Consider the following 15524-nt stretch of genomic DNA (forward strand, 5'->3'; position numbering starts at 1 on the left):
TGTAATTAAATTAAAGTGAGCTTTTCAACAGGTACGATAATTAACCAGAATGAATTTGGGTAAATCAGTTTTGCTATTTATGCCAATGAAAAAAGTATCACAACCTAAATAAACACAAGTCCACCTGTGTATGATATTCACAATTCACAAAATCATTGGATATATGCAAATGTTGTAAATATTTATTATTTACATCTGCCTATCTGGCAGTGGCCCCTCAATGAAATTATGCTGAAATAAGAATGATTTAGACAGAAGAATATCTTTCATCTGTTTGCATGTGAGGCTGGACACAGCATGTCTTGTGATTAATAAGCTCATTTCTGTGTCTCAGAGCAGTGCACATTCTAATCTTTTTCCATTTAAACTAACTAAATCGCATTTAGAGAAAAATACTCACTGTAATATCTGTGTTGACACTGCTGAGGTTCAGCCGCCCCACATCTAAATGTTCAATGATTGATATGCTCTCTTCCCCATGCAAATAATGAGGAACGGCAATTCTGTGCATGCAACATTTACACTGAAGCTTATTATGCCTGTGTTACATCTCATCAAAAAGAATTTGTGGCTCTATAAGATAAATATCTTAATGTATATTCATTAAAAGTGCAGAGTTAAAGGATTAATTTGCCCAAAAATGAAATTTCTGTCATTAAAGGTGCCCTAGAATCAAAAATTGAATTTACCTCAGCATAGTTGAATAACAAGAGTTCAGTACATGGAAAAGACATACGCTGAGTTTCAAACTCCATTGCTTCCTCCTTCTTATATAAAACTCATTTGTTTAAAAGACCTCCGAAGAACAGGCGAATCTCAACATAACACCGACTGTTACGTAACAGTTGGGATCATTAATATGTACGTCCCCAATATTTGCATACGCCAGCTCATGTTCAAGGCATTAGACAAGGGCAGAACGACTGGATGTCCACAGCTGAATCAACAGACTAGGTAAGCAAGCAAGAACAATAGCGAAAAATGGCAGATGGAGCAATAATAACTGACATGATCCATGATTACATGATATTTTTAGTGATATTTGTGAATTGTCTTTCTAAATGTTTCGTTAGCATGTCGCTAATGTACTGTTAAATGTGGTTAAAGTTACCATCGTTTATTACTGTATTCGCGGAGACAAGAGTCATCGCTATTTGCATTATTAAACACTTGCAGTCTGTATAACAACAGTGTAGCATTAGCCATTAGCCACAGAGCATAGCCTCAAACTCATTCAGAATCAAACGTAAACATCCAAATAAATACTATACTCACAGGAATCGATGTATGCATGCAGCATGAATGACGAGCATCCTGTAAAGATCCATTTGAGGGTTATATTAGCTGTGTGAACTTTGTTTATGCACTGTATAACTGCACTTATAGTCGAGAGCTCGGGAGGGCAGGCAGCGAGAGATTTAAAGGGGCCGCGCAGCCTGAATCGGTGCATAGTTAATGATGCCCGAAAATAGGCAGTTAAATTTAAAAATATCTATGGGGTATTTTGAGCTGAAACTTCTCAGACACATTCAGGGGACACCTTAGACTTACATCTTTTGAAAAGACGTTCTACAGCACATTTAAGTACTCACCCTCATGTCGTCCCAAACCCGAAAGACCCGTTAGAAACCCAAATTAAGATATTTTTGTTGAAATCCAAGGGTTCTGAACCACACATAGGCAGCTTTTGAGGTCCAGAAAGGTAGTAAAAACATTGTTAAATTAGTCAACGTGACAACAGTGGCTCAACCTTTTATTAAGCGACAAAAATACTTTTTGTGTGCAAAAACAAAAATAACAACTTTATTTAACAATTTGAACTGTTGTCATACGCAGTTAACATAGTGAGGCTTTTGTGTTTAAGTTGTTCTTCATTTAGAGACCATTTACTTTACACTAGACCCTTTCCAGCTAAAAATGGAAAATCTTTTATGTGTTTTGACCGTTCATTTACACAACAATGAAGAGCGCAAACGTTTGAAAATGGGTTTCAAAGTGCAAGGTTTTGCAAATGATAACGTTATCATCTCCATGTAAACTACAAAAACATGAATTTGTGAAACTGGTGACGTCATGCGGATGCATATTAGGCACATATATTTCTTTACAAAGTGATATCGCCAACTAATGGCCTGACAGCATAATGCAGCATTTTTAATCGTCTTTGCAGATCTGTGTGAACAGGAATTGTTTTGACAATGTTATCGTCTGTACGATAAAGGTGCCATCGAACGCTTTTTACAAGAAGTAATATAAGTCTAAGGTGTCCCCTGAATGTGTCTGTGAAGTTTCAGCTCAAAATACCCCATAGATTTTTTTTAATTAATTTTTTTAACTGCCTATTTTGGGGCATCATTAAATATGAGACGATTTAGGCTGCTGCCCCTTTAATTCTCGTGCTCTCCGCCCACAGAGCTCGCGCTTGTCTTTAACAGTGCATAAACAAAGTTCAAACAGCAAATATAACCCTCAAATGGATCTTTACAAAGTGTTCATCATGCATGCATCGGATTATGTGAGTATTGTATACTGTTATATTGTTTACATTGATTCTGAATGAATTTGAGGCTGTGCTCTGTGGCTAACGGCTAATGCTACACTGTTGGAGAGATTTATAAAGAATGAAGTTGTGTTTATGAATTATACTGACTGCAAGTGTTTAAAAATGAAAATAGCGACGGCTCTTGTCTCCATGAATACAGTAATAAACGATGGTAACTTTAACCACATTTAACAGTACATTAGCGACATGCTAACGAAACATTTAGAAATAGAATTTACAAATATCACAAAAAATATCATGTTATCATGGATCATGTCAGTTATTATCGCTCCATCTGCCATTTTTCGCTATTGTTCTTGCTTGCTTACCTAGTCTGATGATTCGGCTGTGCTGCTCCAGACGTTACTGGCTGCCCTTGTCTAATGCCTTTCATAATGTTGGGAACATGGCTGGCATATGCAAATATTGGGGGCGTACACCCCGTTATGTTGAGATTCGCCTGTTCTTCTGAGGTCTTTTAAACAAATGAGATTTATATAAGAAGGAGGGAACAATGGAGTTTGAGACTCACTGCATGTCATTTCCATGTACTGAACTCTTTTTATTTAACGATGCCGAGATAAATTCAATTTTTAATTTGAGGGCACCTTTAAACTCAAAGGAACAATTTTTCCATTTTTAGTACATTTTTGTCATGTAAATGTACCCTTCATACCATCACAAACCATCATTACTCATTTTTAATATATAGTTTTTTTCCAAGCAATTAAATGGATAATATAAGGACATGGTACATTTTAAGGTCTGACCTAAGTTTATATGCAAGATACATACTCACTCTAGGGTTTTAAGATGTTAAGGTCACTTGAAAAAGAGAAGCAAATGAGAATCTTAATTACTTAACCATTCAAGGGTTGGATCAGTAAGGACAGGTGTATTCTTATGCAGATTTTTACCTTTGGATAGCATTGTACTTATTCAGATCTGGCTTCAAATAGAAAATCATTTTAGAGCATAATTTTCTCATTCCATTGAAAACCCTTGACGTTCACTTTTTCAGTAAATGCAAATACTGGTCCTGGCACTGCTCTCATGGCTGTTTCATTGTTCTTGTTGTAAAGAAGGAATTGCTATTTACAAACAAACAGGTTGACAGCACTTCCGGGTGGCACACCTAGAAAAGAGCTGTTTTAGATTAGAAAAAGTAACATGTTTGATTTTACCTCTTACAACTCAACCGAATAGAAGGCTAAATTCAAATGATGTGACAGGCTGAATTCAGAACAGCATACTAGCAAGTACTCCTACTATTTCTGAAATAATAGTACCTTCTGAAGTGTAGTATTGTATGATGGTGGATTTTTCGATTTCGGCCCCACCAAGCACCACATCATTCATTGTCTTTGTGAAAGAATTCAAGGCATTCAAAGGCTTTTGTTTCAAAATTCAGAGCATGTATCAAACTTAAGTCACATGATGTCATTTTCAAAATTTGGTCGTTCACCGCAGATCATTAGAATTGCACCACTGTTCATAGCCACTGAAAATTACTCGGAGCTGGAAGCGTGGTTTCCTGTTTTACCTCACGGTCATTTCATCTATCCCTCTCATTCAGGAGAGGAACTAAATGAAGGGGTGAGATATGTCAAAAGCACTTATATATCGATGAATTATAACTCACTGGGCTAATGCTAAAGATAGATCAGTCTGGCTTCTATTCCCTTGCATCAGTTTCCCAAGCAGACCTCCTCAAACTAAATAGACCATGAAGCCTAAAAAAGATCACTGTCACTCAGTATAGGCTTGGAAGTTCAAAAACTAGAAGGGTAGACTTCACATTTTAATTGACATGCCCTTTCACGATTATGACCAAAATGTGGGCACAAGATGACTTTCTGCCAAGTTCCTGTTTTCCACATTCCATAACCAATCAATGAAACCTGTTCGAATAAAGTTCCTTTGAGGCTAAGGAAAGTGTGGGGATTTTGAGGTGCCAGACATGTTTTCATGCATCACTGTTATATATAAAATGAAGGTCTGTTTCCTTGAAGAGTGAGTCAAAATTACACAGAAGTTACTCTTTAAAAGATCTGTTTAAATCCTCATGGATACATCATTAGTGAGAATATTTCAAGGCTTCAGAAAAAGTAGCAGGCTTGTTAGTTACACAAGCTTCCACATGTTTCACTATTGGGCGTATATGCGAGGAAGAAAATGTGCCATTCCGTAATTAACAAACTTTGTTGTGTGCTGACAGAACTACATTAATCATTGCTGTGTAAAATCACTCACTGAGACTTGTAAATGGCTTGTAATTTTTCAGTAGGCTCCAACATCTCCAACATGCTGCTTGGGTTTAACAATCACTTAATTGTTAAAGATTACTAGGCGTCAACTTTACGATCCTGGTTTGCGCTAATCAGTAATAATGAACAAAAACTCTTTCATCAGTGGTGTAAACCATCTGATACAAAGCAGAAAAATACATTACAGAAAAATTAAAATTTCCACATGATCTTGTATAGTCTACACTACGGAAGAGGATTAGGGCCAAGCAATAATAAAAATTAAAACCATCTCGAGATTAAAGTTGTTAAATTATGAGAAAAAAACTTTGTTAAATTTCGAGAAAAAAAAGTCGAGATAAAATGTTGAGAATAAAGTCATAATTTAATGAGTTTATTCTCAACATTTTATTTGGACTTTTTTCTTGAAATTTAACGAAATTTTTTCTCATAATTTAACGAGTTTATTCTCAACATTTTATCTCGTCTTTTTTCTCGAAATTTAAAGGTCCCGTTTTTCGTGGTTTTTTGAAGCTTTGATTGTGTTTATAGTGTGCAATATAACATGTGTTCATGTTTCGCGTGTAAAGAAACAGTATTTTTCACATAATTTACTTATCTGTATACGGCTGTTTCCACTGTCATAAAAACGGGCTGATGATAAATACGTAACGAGTTCTGATTGTGCCAGCGGTTCCTGTGTTGTGATTCGACAGCAGTTTTTTAGCGAACCTTGCCCGGAAAGGTCACACCTCTTACCATAACGTGTGCTGCACATAGTTTTACATGTGGATTATTGTGGTGTTGTGCCGAATGAACACAAAAGACAATAATTCCCGAGAGACTGAACTCTTTAATCTCCACAAGCAGCGACAGAAAATGTACAACGTTAGCACTCACTCAGAAGAGTACCTCATACGGAAAACAGCCATATACATAAACATAGTCCCTTCTTGTGGCCATTATGTGCACTGCAGTCCAACATTAACTATTGCAGTAAGGATACCACAATTATAATTTTCGGGAACAGAGTTAAACATAAATTGTAACCATTGATCAAGTACAGCGTCCCTGGGAAGGCCAAACAAAGGTGATTGGACTGCGGGATGAAAATAACACCGTTTCGACGACATGGCGACAAACACTACAAACGCAACTCTTACTCTTCTCCGTGGGATCGCAACAAGACCACGCCCCCTTTTTTTTGTATTCCTGTGGGCGGAGGTTAGTCAAAAAACTGTTTTAGTGATGTCATTAAAGAAGGAAGTAGAGGGATGTAGTCCAAACTGGCCGTTAGATGTAGGTAACTTCTGTTAAATAAAATATCTCGCCTGGCATTGAACTTTGAGCTTTAAAATTTTACAGATTTTATTTATACTCTAACAACAACATTACACACTAACTCAAGTTTGAAACATGGGATCACGAAGAACGGGACCTTTAAATGATTTTTTTTCTCGTAATTTAACAAGTTTATTCTCAACATTTTATTTAGACTTTTTTCTCGAAATTTAACGACATTTTTCTCATAATTTAACGAATTTGTTCTCGTACTTTAATGAATTTTTTGTCGTAATTTAACAACTTTATTCTCAACATTTTATCTCGACTTTTTTCTCTAAATTTAACAAGTTTTTTTCTCGTAATTTAACGAGTTTATTCTCAACATTTTATCTCAACTTTGTTCTCGAAATTTAACAAAATTTTTCTCATAATTTAACGAATTTGTTCTCGTACTTTAATGAATTTTTTCTCGTAATTTAACAACTTTATTCTCAACATTTTATCTAGACTTTTTTCTCTAAATTTAAAGAGTTTTTTCTCGAAATTTAACAACTTTAACCTCGAGATTTATTTTTTTATTATTGCTTGGCCCTAATCCTCTTCCGTACTACACAGCTGGTGTTTTGTGTAAGAACTTTAATGTTTTCTAATTTCACTGTACATTATCGTGCACAAAATACAATATGCTACTTTTGGTGAAAAGCGCATTTATATGGATTTGTATGGTACAAAACAGTTCTACATATAAACATATAAATCTGTGTTTTCCTGTGGATATGCATTTGTATGAAAAACTGTTTCATCATTAAGCAAGTAGGTGGCAACAAGCAACTGACTTTATGTGTGAGTTACTTAATCATTAATTCAACACATTTGTTCAAAAATTAAACAAGTATCTATTGTCTTTATAGATTAATGAGTGAGTCATTGAATCATTCACTCAACTGATTCATCAGAACACTGATTGATTCAGGAACTCCACTACTGTGTGTTACTGTTGTTCATTCTGCGGTGGCTTCCTTTGGAACTATTTTCATTGATGGAGCAAAAATAGACAAAGCAAGTGACAATACTGTGTCTAAAATGTGTTATATCATAAACCCTATGAGAACACATACTTGTGGAACAATATTGCATGAAAACAATAACACACATTTGATTATTTTTTTTATTATTGTTTTAAACATGGACCAGCACCATTCAATTTATATATGTATTTTTTTCTGTTTTCTTTCTTTCATCTCTTCTGTCACAGGGATGTAAGAGAAGTTGCAAGCAATTAAATTTCTCAAACAAAGGCCATATCTCCCATCACACACAACTCACACCTTTAAACAAATTTAGACTGGTTACACAGAAAAACACACACAAAAGCCCAAAATACTACAGAACTGCCACTACAGCAGAACTTTTAGCTTGTCTATTTATAGAAGTGATTTTATTTGTAGTAAGCACACAGTTGGAGCTTAGTGGGCAATCAAGTAACCATAATAATATGTGTTTGTTTACAGAATGGGATTGAGGAATGAGAAGCCACACGGGAGACACTATAAACCATGCCAAAGAGGGTGCTTTGAAAAACACGACAACCTCGCACTTCACAGCATGGTACTAAATAGCCTTGATGGCGTAATGGACATTCAGGGGTGAATAGATATTTTTAGAACCCAAGAGTGCACTAAACGTTACTCAGCACAGTTTGTCTTCAGAAGTAAGTGTTGCATAGCTGGAATATTAAGACTCTGGCTGTTTGAGACATTTCGTAATATATTAGGTCTACTTGTGTGGAAATATGCTCCTAATTCTATAGCCACACTCATTTGGTTCTCTTCAACCATGTCTCAGATTTTAAATAAGTTAAAATTATGCATTAAAGTTGGGATGAAACAGAAGTTGCAAAAGCCTTTTCTTCTGTATTGTGACGTATATCCGTGTGAAATGGCTTCTTGGATAAGAAAACTGGGAATTGGGAATTGTCTCTTTAAATGCAAATGAGCTGCTGCTTCTCACGGCTGCTTTCCAGAAGAGGGCGGAGCTTTAAAGGTGCCATAGAATTGAAAATGGAATTTTCCTTGGCATAGTTGAATAACAAGAGTTCAGTACATGGAAATGACATACAGTGAGTCTCAAACTCCATTGTTTCCTCCTTCATATATAAATCTCATTTGTTTAAAAGACCTCCGAAGAACAGGCGAATCTCAACATAACACGGACTGTTACATAACAGTCGGGATCATTAATATGTATGACCCCAATATTTGCATATGCCAGCTCATGTTCCCAACATTATGAAAGGCATTAGACAAGGGTAGCCAGTAAAGTCTGGATGTGCACAGCTGAATCATCAGACTAGGTAAGCAAGCAAGGACAACAGCGAAAAATGGCAGATGGAGCAATAATAACTGACATGATCCATGATATCATGATATTTTTAGTGATATTTGTGAATTGTCTTTCTAAATGTTTCGTTAGCATGATGCTAATGTACTGTTAAATGTGGTTAAAGTTACCATCGTTTATTACTGTATTCATGGAGACAAGAGCCGTCACTATTTTCATTTTTAAACACTTGCAGTCTGTATAATTCGCAAACAACTTAATTCTTTAAAAATTCTTTATAAATCTCTCCAACAGTGTAGCATTAGCCGTTAGCCACGGAGCACAGCCTCAAACTCATTCAGAATCAAATGTAAACATCCAAATAAATACCATACTTTCGCGATTAGACATGCTGCATGATGAACACTTTGTAAAGATCCATTTTGAGGATTATATTAGCTGTTTGAACTTTGTTTATGCAATGATAGAGTCGAGAGTTCTGGGGGGGCGGTGAGCACGAGATTTAAAGGGGCAGCAGCCCTGAATCGATGCATTTCTAACTATGCCCCAAAATAGGCAGTTAAAAAAATTATTTAAAAGAAAATCTATGGGGTATTTTGCCTTACATTGTTCAAACTGGAGTCGGACACTGATGGAGAGACTCAGGAAGAAGGTACAACTTATAGAAAGTATCTGGACATTTCTGAACATTTAGTGGATAAATGTATGTGGAGTTGATTGAACTCATCGACTAGCATGTTCATCTTTTGTGCAAATCCAGCCCTCGTTTGTGAAGCAGTCCAGCGTAAAATGAAAGCATGGCAACAACAACTCTTCTCTAAAGCAGCCCAACATGGCCTCGCTCTCTCTGTTGTGTGTTCTCGGGGGCAGGATTTATGTATAATTTAGGGTTAGTGATGTCACTAACCCGGTAATATCTCCCTTTGCGTTGTAACTTTGCAGATGTTGTTTATGCTCTAACAGCAACATTACACACTAACTAAAGTTAAAAAAGTGAAATCATAATCAACCACCCCTTTGAAGTCAAGATGAAATGGCATTTGCAATCCATTTTACTTCTGTAATCTATATTTCCAATTGAAACAATATTTTCAATAAGCTAAATATGTAGATCAGGACTGGAATTTTTTCCACTGAAAATTGTTTTAATCGTTAAAAATAGAAACAGAAAAATCAGAAGGCTCGTTACTGTCAGTTGAAAATAAAAATCGTTTCAGAGGCAGAGAAGCCATACACTGTTTATTTTTGCAGAAATTTCTTGCAAATGCAATGTATTGTGGGAATAGTGTGGGAAAAGTGGTTCTGGTTATTCTTAACCTGCATGAAACCTTTTGTTTGTTTTGGGAAAAGTAGTTTTGGTTATTCTTACCCTGCATGAAACCTTTTATGTGTTGATATGATAGACATGAATATTAACCAGGTATGCAAACTCACCTGTGAATCTTGTTATTTGATATCAATCCAAAGCAGATGAATGGGTTCTCATGCAAGGATCGTGATTCAGAATAGATTTCATCCTGGTCTGAGGTCATCTGGTAACACATCAGTCCTTTTTTGAAGTGACGGATGAGGTCAGAAGTGAGAATGATTTTATTCCATATTGAGACTGTGACACCAAGGGAAGGATAACGCAGTGTTAACAATTTCCTTCCCCTTTCCCGAGAAACGACTAGTGATCTATAGAAGTTCAGATGCCAGGGGTGCATGTATTTTATTTCTTTACAAAAAAATCATAAAAGATCTCCAGGCTATTATTTGGCAACATGTCTTTGAAGTTGTTGTTAAATCATGCATTCATGTGGATTGCAGTCATTTACCATTCATCTATTCGCTTCCCAGCATCACTTCGGAATAAAAGTGCATCTGCTTTTGACTTTCAAAAAAACCGACAGATCCTCCCAGAGGTCATTATCCTGCCTGCATGAGAGCAGGACCCCATAGCTGGCGTACTGCAGATTATTGAGCTTTTCAAGGGTACAGGGACAACATGGTCACAGACCACACTCCTAAACAGCCTATTTATATGAGGCTAATTAAACTACAAAGCCCTGAAGCAGACAGAACCTTTATTTCTCTTCTCTGTATGTAACCAGTTTGTTAAGGGTTAGGGAGGCTGTGTCACCCTCATTAATGTTCTACCACCTGGTGTTGGGATCCCAGGGCACATGATACTGTCTTCTTTTGTTAATGGGCAAATGCAGTACATAAAAAAGAATTGTTGGTTTAACTTAAAAAAAGTAAGTTACCTGGTTGCCTTAAAATTTTGACTTCATTGAAGTTAAAAATTTGAGTTACTACAATGAAGGCAATTGGTTTAATCAACAGAAACTCTAAATATTATGTTATCTGAACCACATTAAGTATCGAAGTTGATTTGACAAAAAAAACATTGTTCTGATACCAAATTTTTTTACAGTGTAGTTTTGAAATCAATTTTCTATTCCTAAAGAGTAAATTTAACAGGAAGCAAATACAATCATGTACAAATTGATTGCCAACATGTTCAAAGAAACTCACTTGGGTTACTTGTTGACTCATGACTGTTTTCAGTATTTTAGCATTTCCATAACCTAGATCTCAGTGTTCACTATATACTTTCACAACTATTGACTTCAAAAATCCATTGAATCTAACAAGCAAAGCTAAGTTTAGCGCACAGAGTGCTGTAAATCCAATAGGCCACTTTAATAAAAATTAAAAAAAAACTATACTGTCTTGCTGACCAGAAACCCAGTGCCCCTGGATCTGCATTCATGTCTCAGAGAACTGAGATAGTGACAGTGTAATGCTGCGATGGCAACAAGACTTAAAAGATTTACTAAGACCCAATAAATCTTAAAAGCCTTCAATCCTTGGAGGTCTGCTATCGACTAAGTGACTACTCCAAGATGACAGGCAGTAGTTTTTAAGGAATTTTGATTTTGATAACATGTTGGGCTCTTAATGCTAAATGTCAGTGCTCTTTGAACAGCTTTACTGGCATGAGATCGCACACTTGTGGTATGGTAAACTATTTTTGTATCCGGCTATAATTCTAAAGGTTAGGCTGTGGATTAATCACAAACTTTGTGATATAAGGATACCTAAGCCTCAATATTTCATGTTTAAGATATGTGCAAGATATATAAAAATAGTGTTGTACTCAATATCTTATGAAGTTTTTTCTTGTATTTATTCTTTTCTTTTTAAAGGTGCCCTAGAATTAAATATTGAATTTACCTTGGCATAGTTAAACAACAAGAGTTCAGTACATGGAAAAGACATACATTGAGTTTCAAACTCCATTGTTTCCTCCTTCTTATGTAAATCTCATTTGTTTAAAAGACCTCCGAAAAACATGCGAATCTCAACATAACACCGACTGTTGCGTAACAGTTGGGATCATTAATATGTATGACCCCAATATTTGCATATGCCAGCCCATGTTCCCAACATTATGAAAGGCATTAGACAAGGGCAGCCAGTATTAATGTCTGGATCTGTGCACAGCTGAATCATCAGACTAGGTAAGCAAGCAAGAACAATAGCGAAAAATGGCAGATGGAGCGATATTAACTGACGTGATCCATGATAACATGATATTTTTAGTGATATTTAAAGGGGCTGCAGCCTGAATCGGTGCATAGTTAATGATGCCCCAAAATAGGCAGTTAAAATAATTATTTTTTTAAAAATCTATGGGGTATTTTGAGCTGAAACTTCACAGACACATTCAGGGGACACCTTAGACTTATATTACATCTTGTAAAAACTGGTTTGTTTACTTATAATCTTTCTCTATGACAGAATTCAAGAGCATTTAGAGTCTAAAGCGGTGGTTGATTATGATTTCACTTTTTTTCAACTTTAGTTAGTGTATAATGTTGCTGTTAGAGCATAAACAATATCTGCAAAGTTAGGACACTCAAAGTTTCAAGCAAAGGGAGATATTTTCTTTTAAAGAATTCTCTGTTTAAGGACTACAACAAATGGCTGGTAGGGACTACAATGAGTTCCTTCCCGGGTTGGTGACATCACTAACCCTACAATTTACATAAACCCTGGCCCCGAGAACATGCAACAAAGCAGTGAGACCATGTTATTGCAATACAATACGTAACACAAATGCAATAGCATGTCATAAAAGCAAGATCACAAGTTATAACCATAATTAAACTAAACTAAACTATACCTGTTCTATCTTCATGCAGCATATATTCTCTGGCTCGAGCAATTTATAGATTATCAGGTTACACTTTATTTTACAGTTCCATAGTTACATTGTAATTACTCAAATAAGTACTGAGTACTATTAATTAACTACATGTACTTACTATAGAGTTGCAGTTAGGGTTAGGGTTTGGTTTTGGGTTAGTTACTTGTAATTATGCATAATTTACTGTTATTACTATAGTAAGTACATGAAGTAACGTGTAACTACGGCACTGTAAAATAGTGTTACCGATTATCATGACAGAATATGCTAATTAATGACTTTAAGATAGTTAACTCCACATCAGCTATACATAAATTCATCAACTACCCATTCAGAAACATCCTGTTGCATTCTACATGTTGTCAATTCTTCCTGAGTCTCTCCATCATTTTCCGACTCCAATTTGAACATAAAAGGCTGAACAGTTTCTGACATTTTCAGTGAGTCTTCTAACGAGTTCTTGAAACTCCGCCCTCTTCTTGGGAGCAGCTTGGGATCTCATATGCATTTAAAGGGACACACACAAAAACTGAACATTTTTGCTCACCCTCAAAAAGTGACAAATTTAATATGCTATAAAAATGATTTGTGGGGTATTCTGAGCTAAAACTTCACATACACTCTGGGGACATCAGAATCTTATTTTAAATCTTGTAACAGTTGCATAATTTAAATGGTCAATTCTACACTGCACTATAAAAAATGACCGTGATTTTAACAGTAAAAGACTGTAAAAATGCTGCAGTGAAAAACTGTTGATTGGTTTACAGAAAGTTTCCGTACTATATATGGTGAATAACTGTAATAGATCTAATGGTACATTTAATGTAATTTTACGGTAAAATACCATTAAATTCACAGTTTTTGGAAGTGAAAAATAACAATTCATTGTACAGTGTGTAACAATGATGTTAATATTACTGAAATCCAATGTTAAATATACATATTTAAAATGTAAAATTCACATGTAACACTGTAAGTATGTTTACGGTTTGATGTCATTTTTACAGTATTGTTCTGGTAACCACAGCTGCCGGTATTTTTCCGTAGAAACAACGGGATTTTTTTTACAGTGTGTAAAAAATGACCGTGATTTTAACAGTAAAAGACTGTAAAAATGCTGCGGTGAAAAACTGTCAATTGGTTTACAGAAAGTTTCCGTACTATATACGGTGAATAACTGTAATAGATCTAACAGTACATTTAATGATACCGTTAAATTAACAGTTTTTGAAAGTGAAAAATATAAATTCATTTTAAAATTTACAGTGAAAAACTGTAAATTGACATTCCCACAATTCCCTGCGTGACACTTCACATTCGATATATTTTCGTCAGTGTATTATAAAGGTACAAAACAGATATTAGTACTTCATTAAGTTGGTAAATTAACATTATATCAGTTAATGAAATACGTTATTTTACTGTAAATTCAACATATTTTTTTACGTTGCTACTGTATTTTTTACGGTAAAGTTCTGGAAACCACAGCTGCCGTTTTTTTACTGTAAATTTTACTGGGATTTTTTTACAGTGTATGAAAATTCTACATTTATAAAAAGTGAAAAAATTGTGACACCAAAAGTGCAGGTTACAGTTTATATTTATAACTGCTACTTTTCAAACCAATATATTAATTTGTTAAAATAATAATCTAATCTTAATCTGATCTAATAACAGAAAAAAGAGCTACAAAAAGGAATTTGTCAGAGGAACAAATGTTTTTCCTTTTTTTACTATAGCTATGAGCTTTCTTTTGTGTTGACTTTTTCAGCAAACTTTTCTTCATTATAACTTTGCGAGGCTGCTGAAAATGTACAATTCCAATGAGAAGCATTTTGAACTGTTCAGCGCTGCTATTGTTAATAGAGGCTGTTGAACATAAAAGCATGCTTTCCTGTTCCTGATAACACCCAGACTCAAGCACAAAATAGATGCAAATGCTCTTACCATGAGTAGTGCAAAAACGTCTACTGTTTGCACTTTTTTATACCAAGAAATGCTGAAGAAGATGTTCATTAATCTGAATTATCATGTAGAATGAGGTCAGAGCCCATTGAGAGACTTCCTGTCTCATTTGTCAGTTCCTCTGTGATCACAGCACCCATAGTCCTGCATTTGTAGGAAAGGGAAACCAAAACTGATGACAAAAACTAGAATCATTTCTGTGCTGATTAGGAAGCCTGTGCCTCAGTATGTGAATATGACACGTTTTCTGTACGAACACGACTGAGAGGGTTGACACGCTGCGAGATACATGGTGCACTTTAATTTCTTTAAAGAAATTTCACATGACCCTCACAGTGAGTCAAAGTAAACTCAGTTAACCTTAGAACACTCTGTTTCTCTTAACAAAACATTATTTTTCTATTTCATCCAATAAGAAGAGGTTTCCACATAAGAGTGTGCCGAGAATTGATTAAGCCAAGTGGATAAAAGAACGATGAAATGATTCAGCTTGTTCAGTAAAATGGATTTCTACTAAAAGCCTCATTTGATTGAAGCAGACAATGGCTTTATACCCATTCGATCTCTAACTATGAACAGTTACCCCTTCCAGGCTAAACAAAGTCAGTGCCCGCACACTATTCAGTCATTTGCTACACTAAAATGAAATCACTGCTGTCTAAGGAAACAAGAGACTTGACAAGAGGACAGATTTCACACGCCTTTTGACATTAGGCCTTTGGCTCAGTAAGCTCCATACGAGCATAATTCTCTAAGGAATATAAAATCATTTGGCTGTTGATTTGGATGATTATTTTTAACTTCCAAACAAACACATATTTCTGAGTGAAAGGCAGTCTTTGCATCATGAAACAAGTGTTGTTAATAGGGGTAGTTCACCCAAAAAAACTCAAACCCATATGACATAAGAAATTTTGTAGAATATTTCTACTGTTTTTTGTCCATACAA

The sequence above is a fragment of the Chanodichthys erythropterus genome, chromosome 23, assembly GCF_024489055.1.
Source record: "Chanodichthys erythropterus isolate Z2021 chromosome 23, ASM2448905v1, whole genome shotgun sequence".
In the NCBI taxonomy this organism is placed as follows: domain Eukaryota; kingdom Metazoa; phylum Chordata; class Actinopteri; order Cypriniformes; family Xenocyprididae; genus Chanodichthys; species Chanodichthys erythropterus.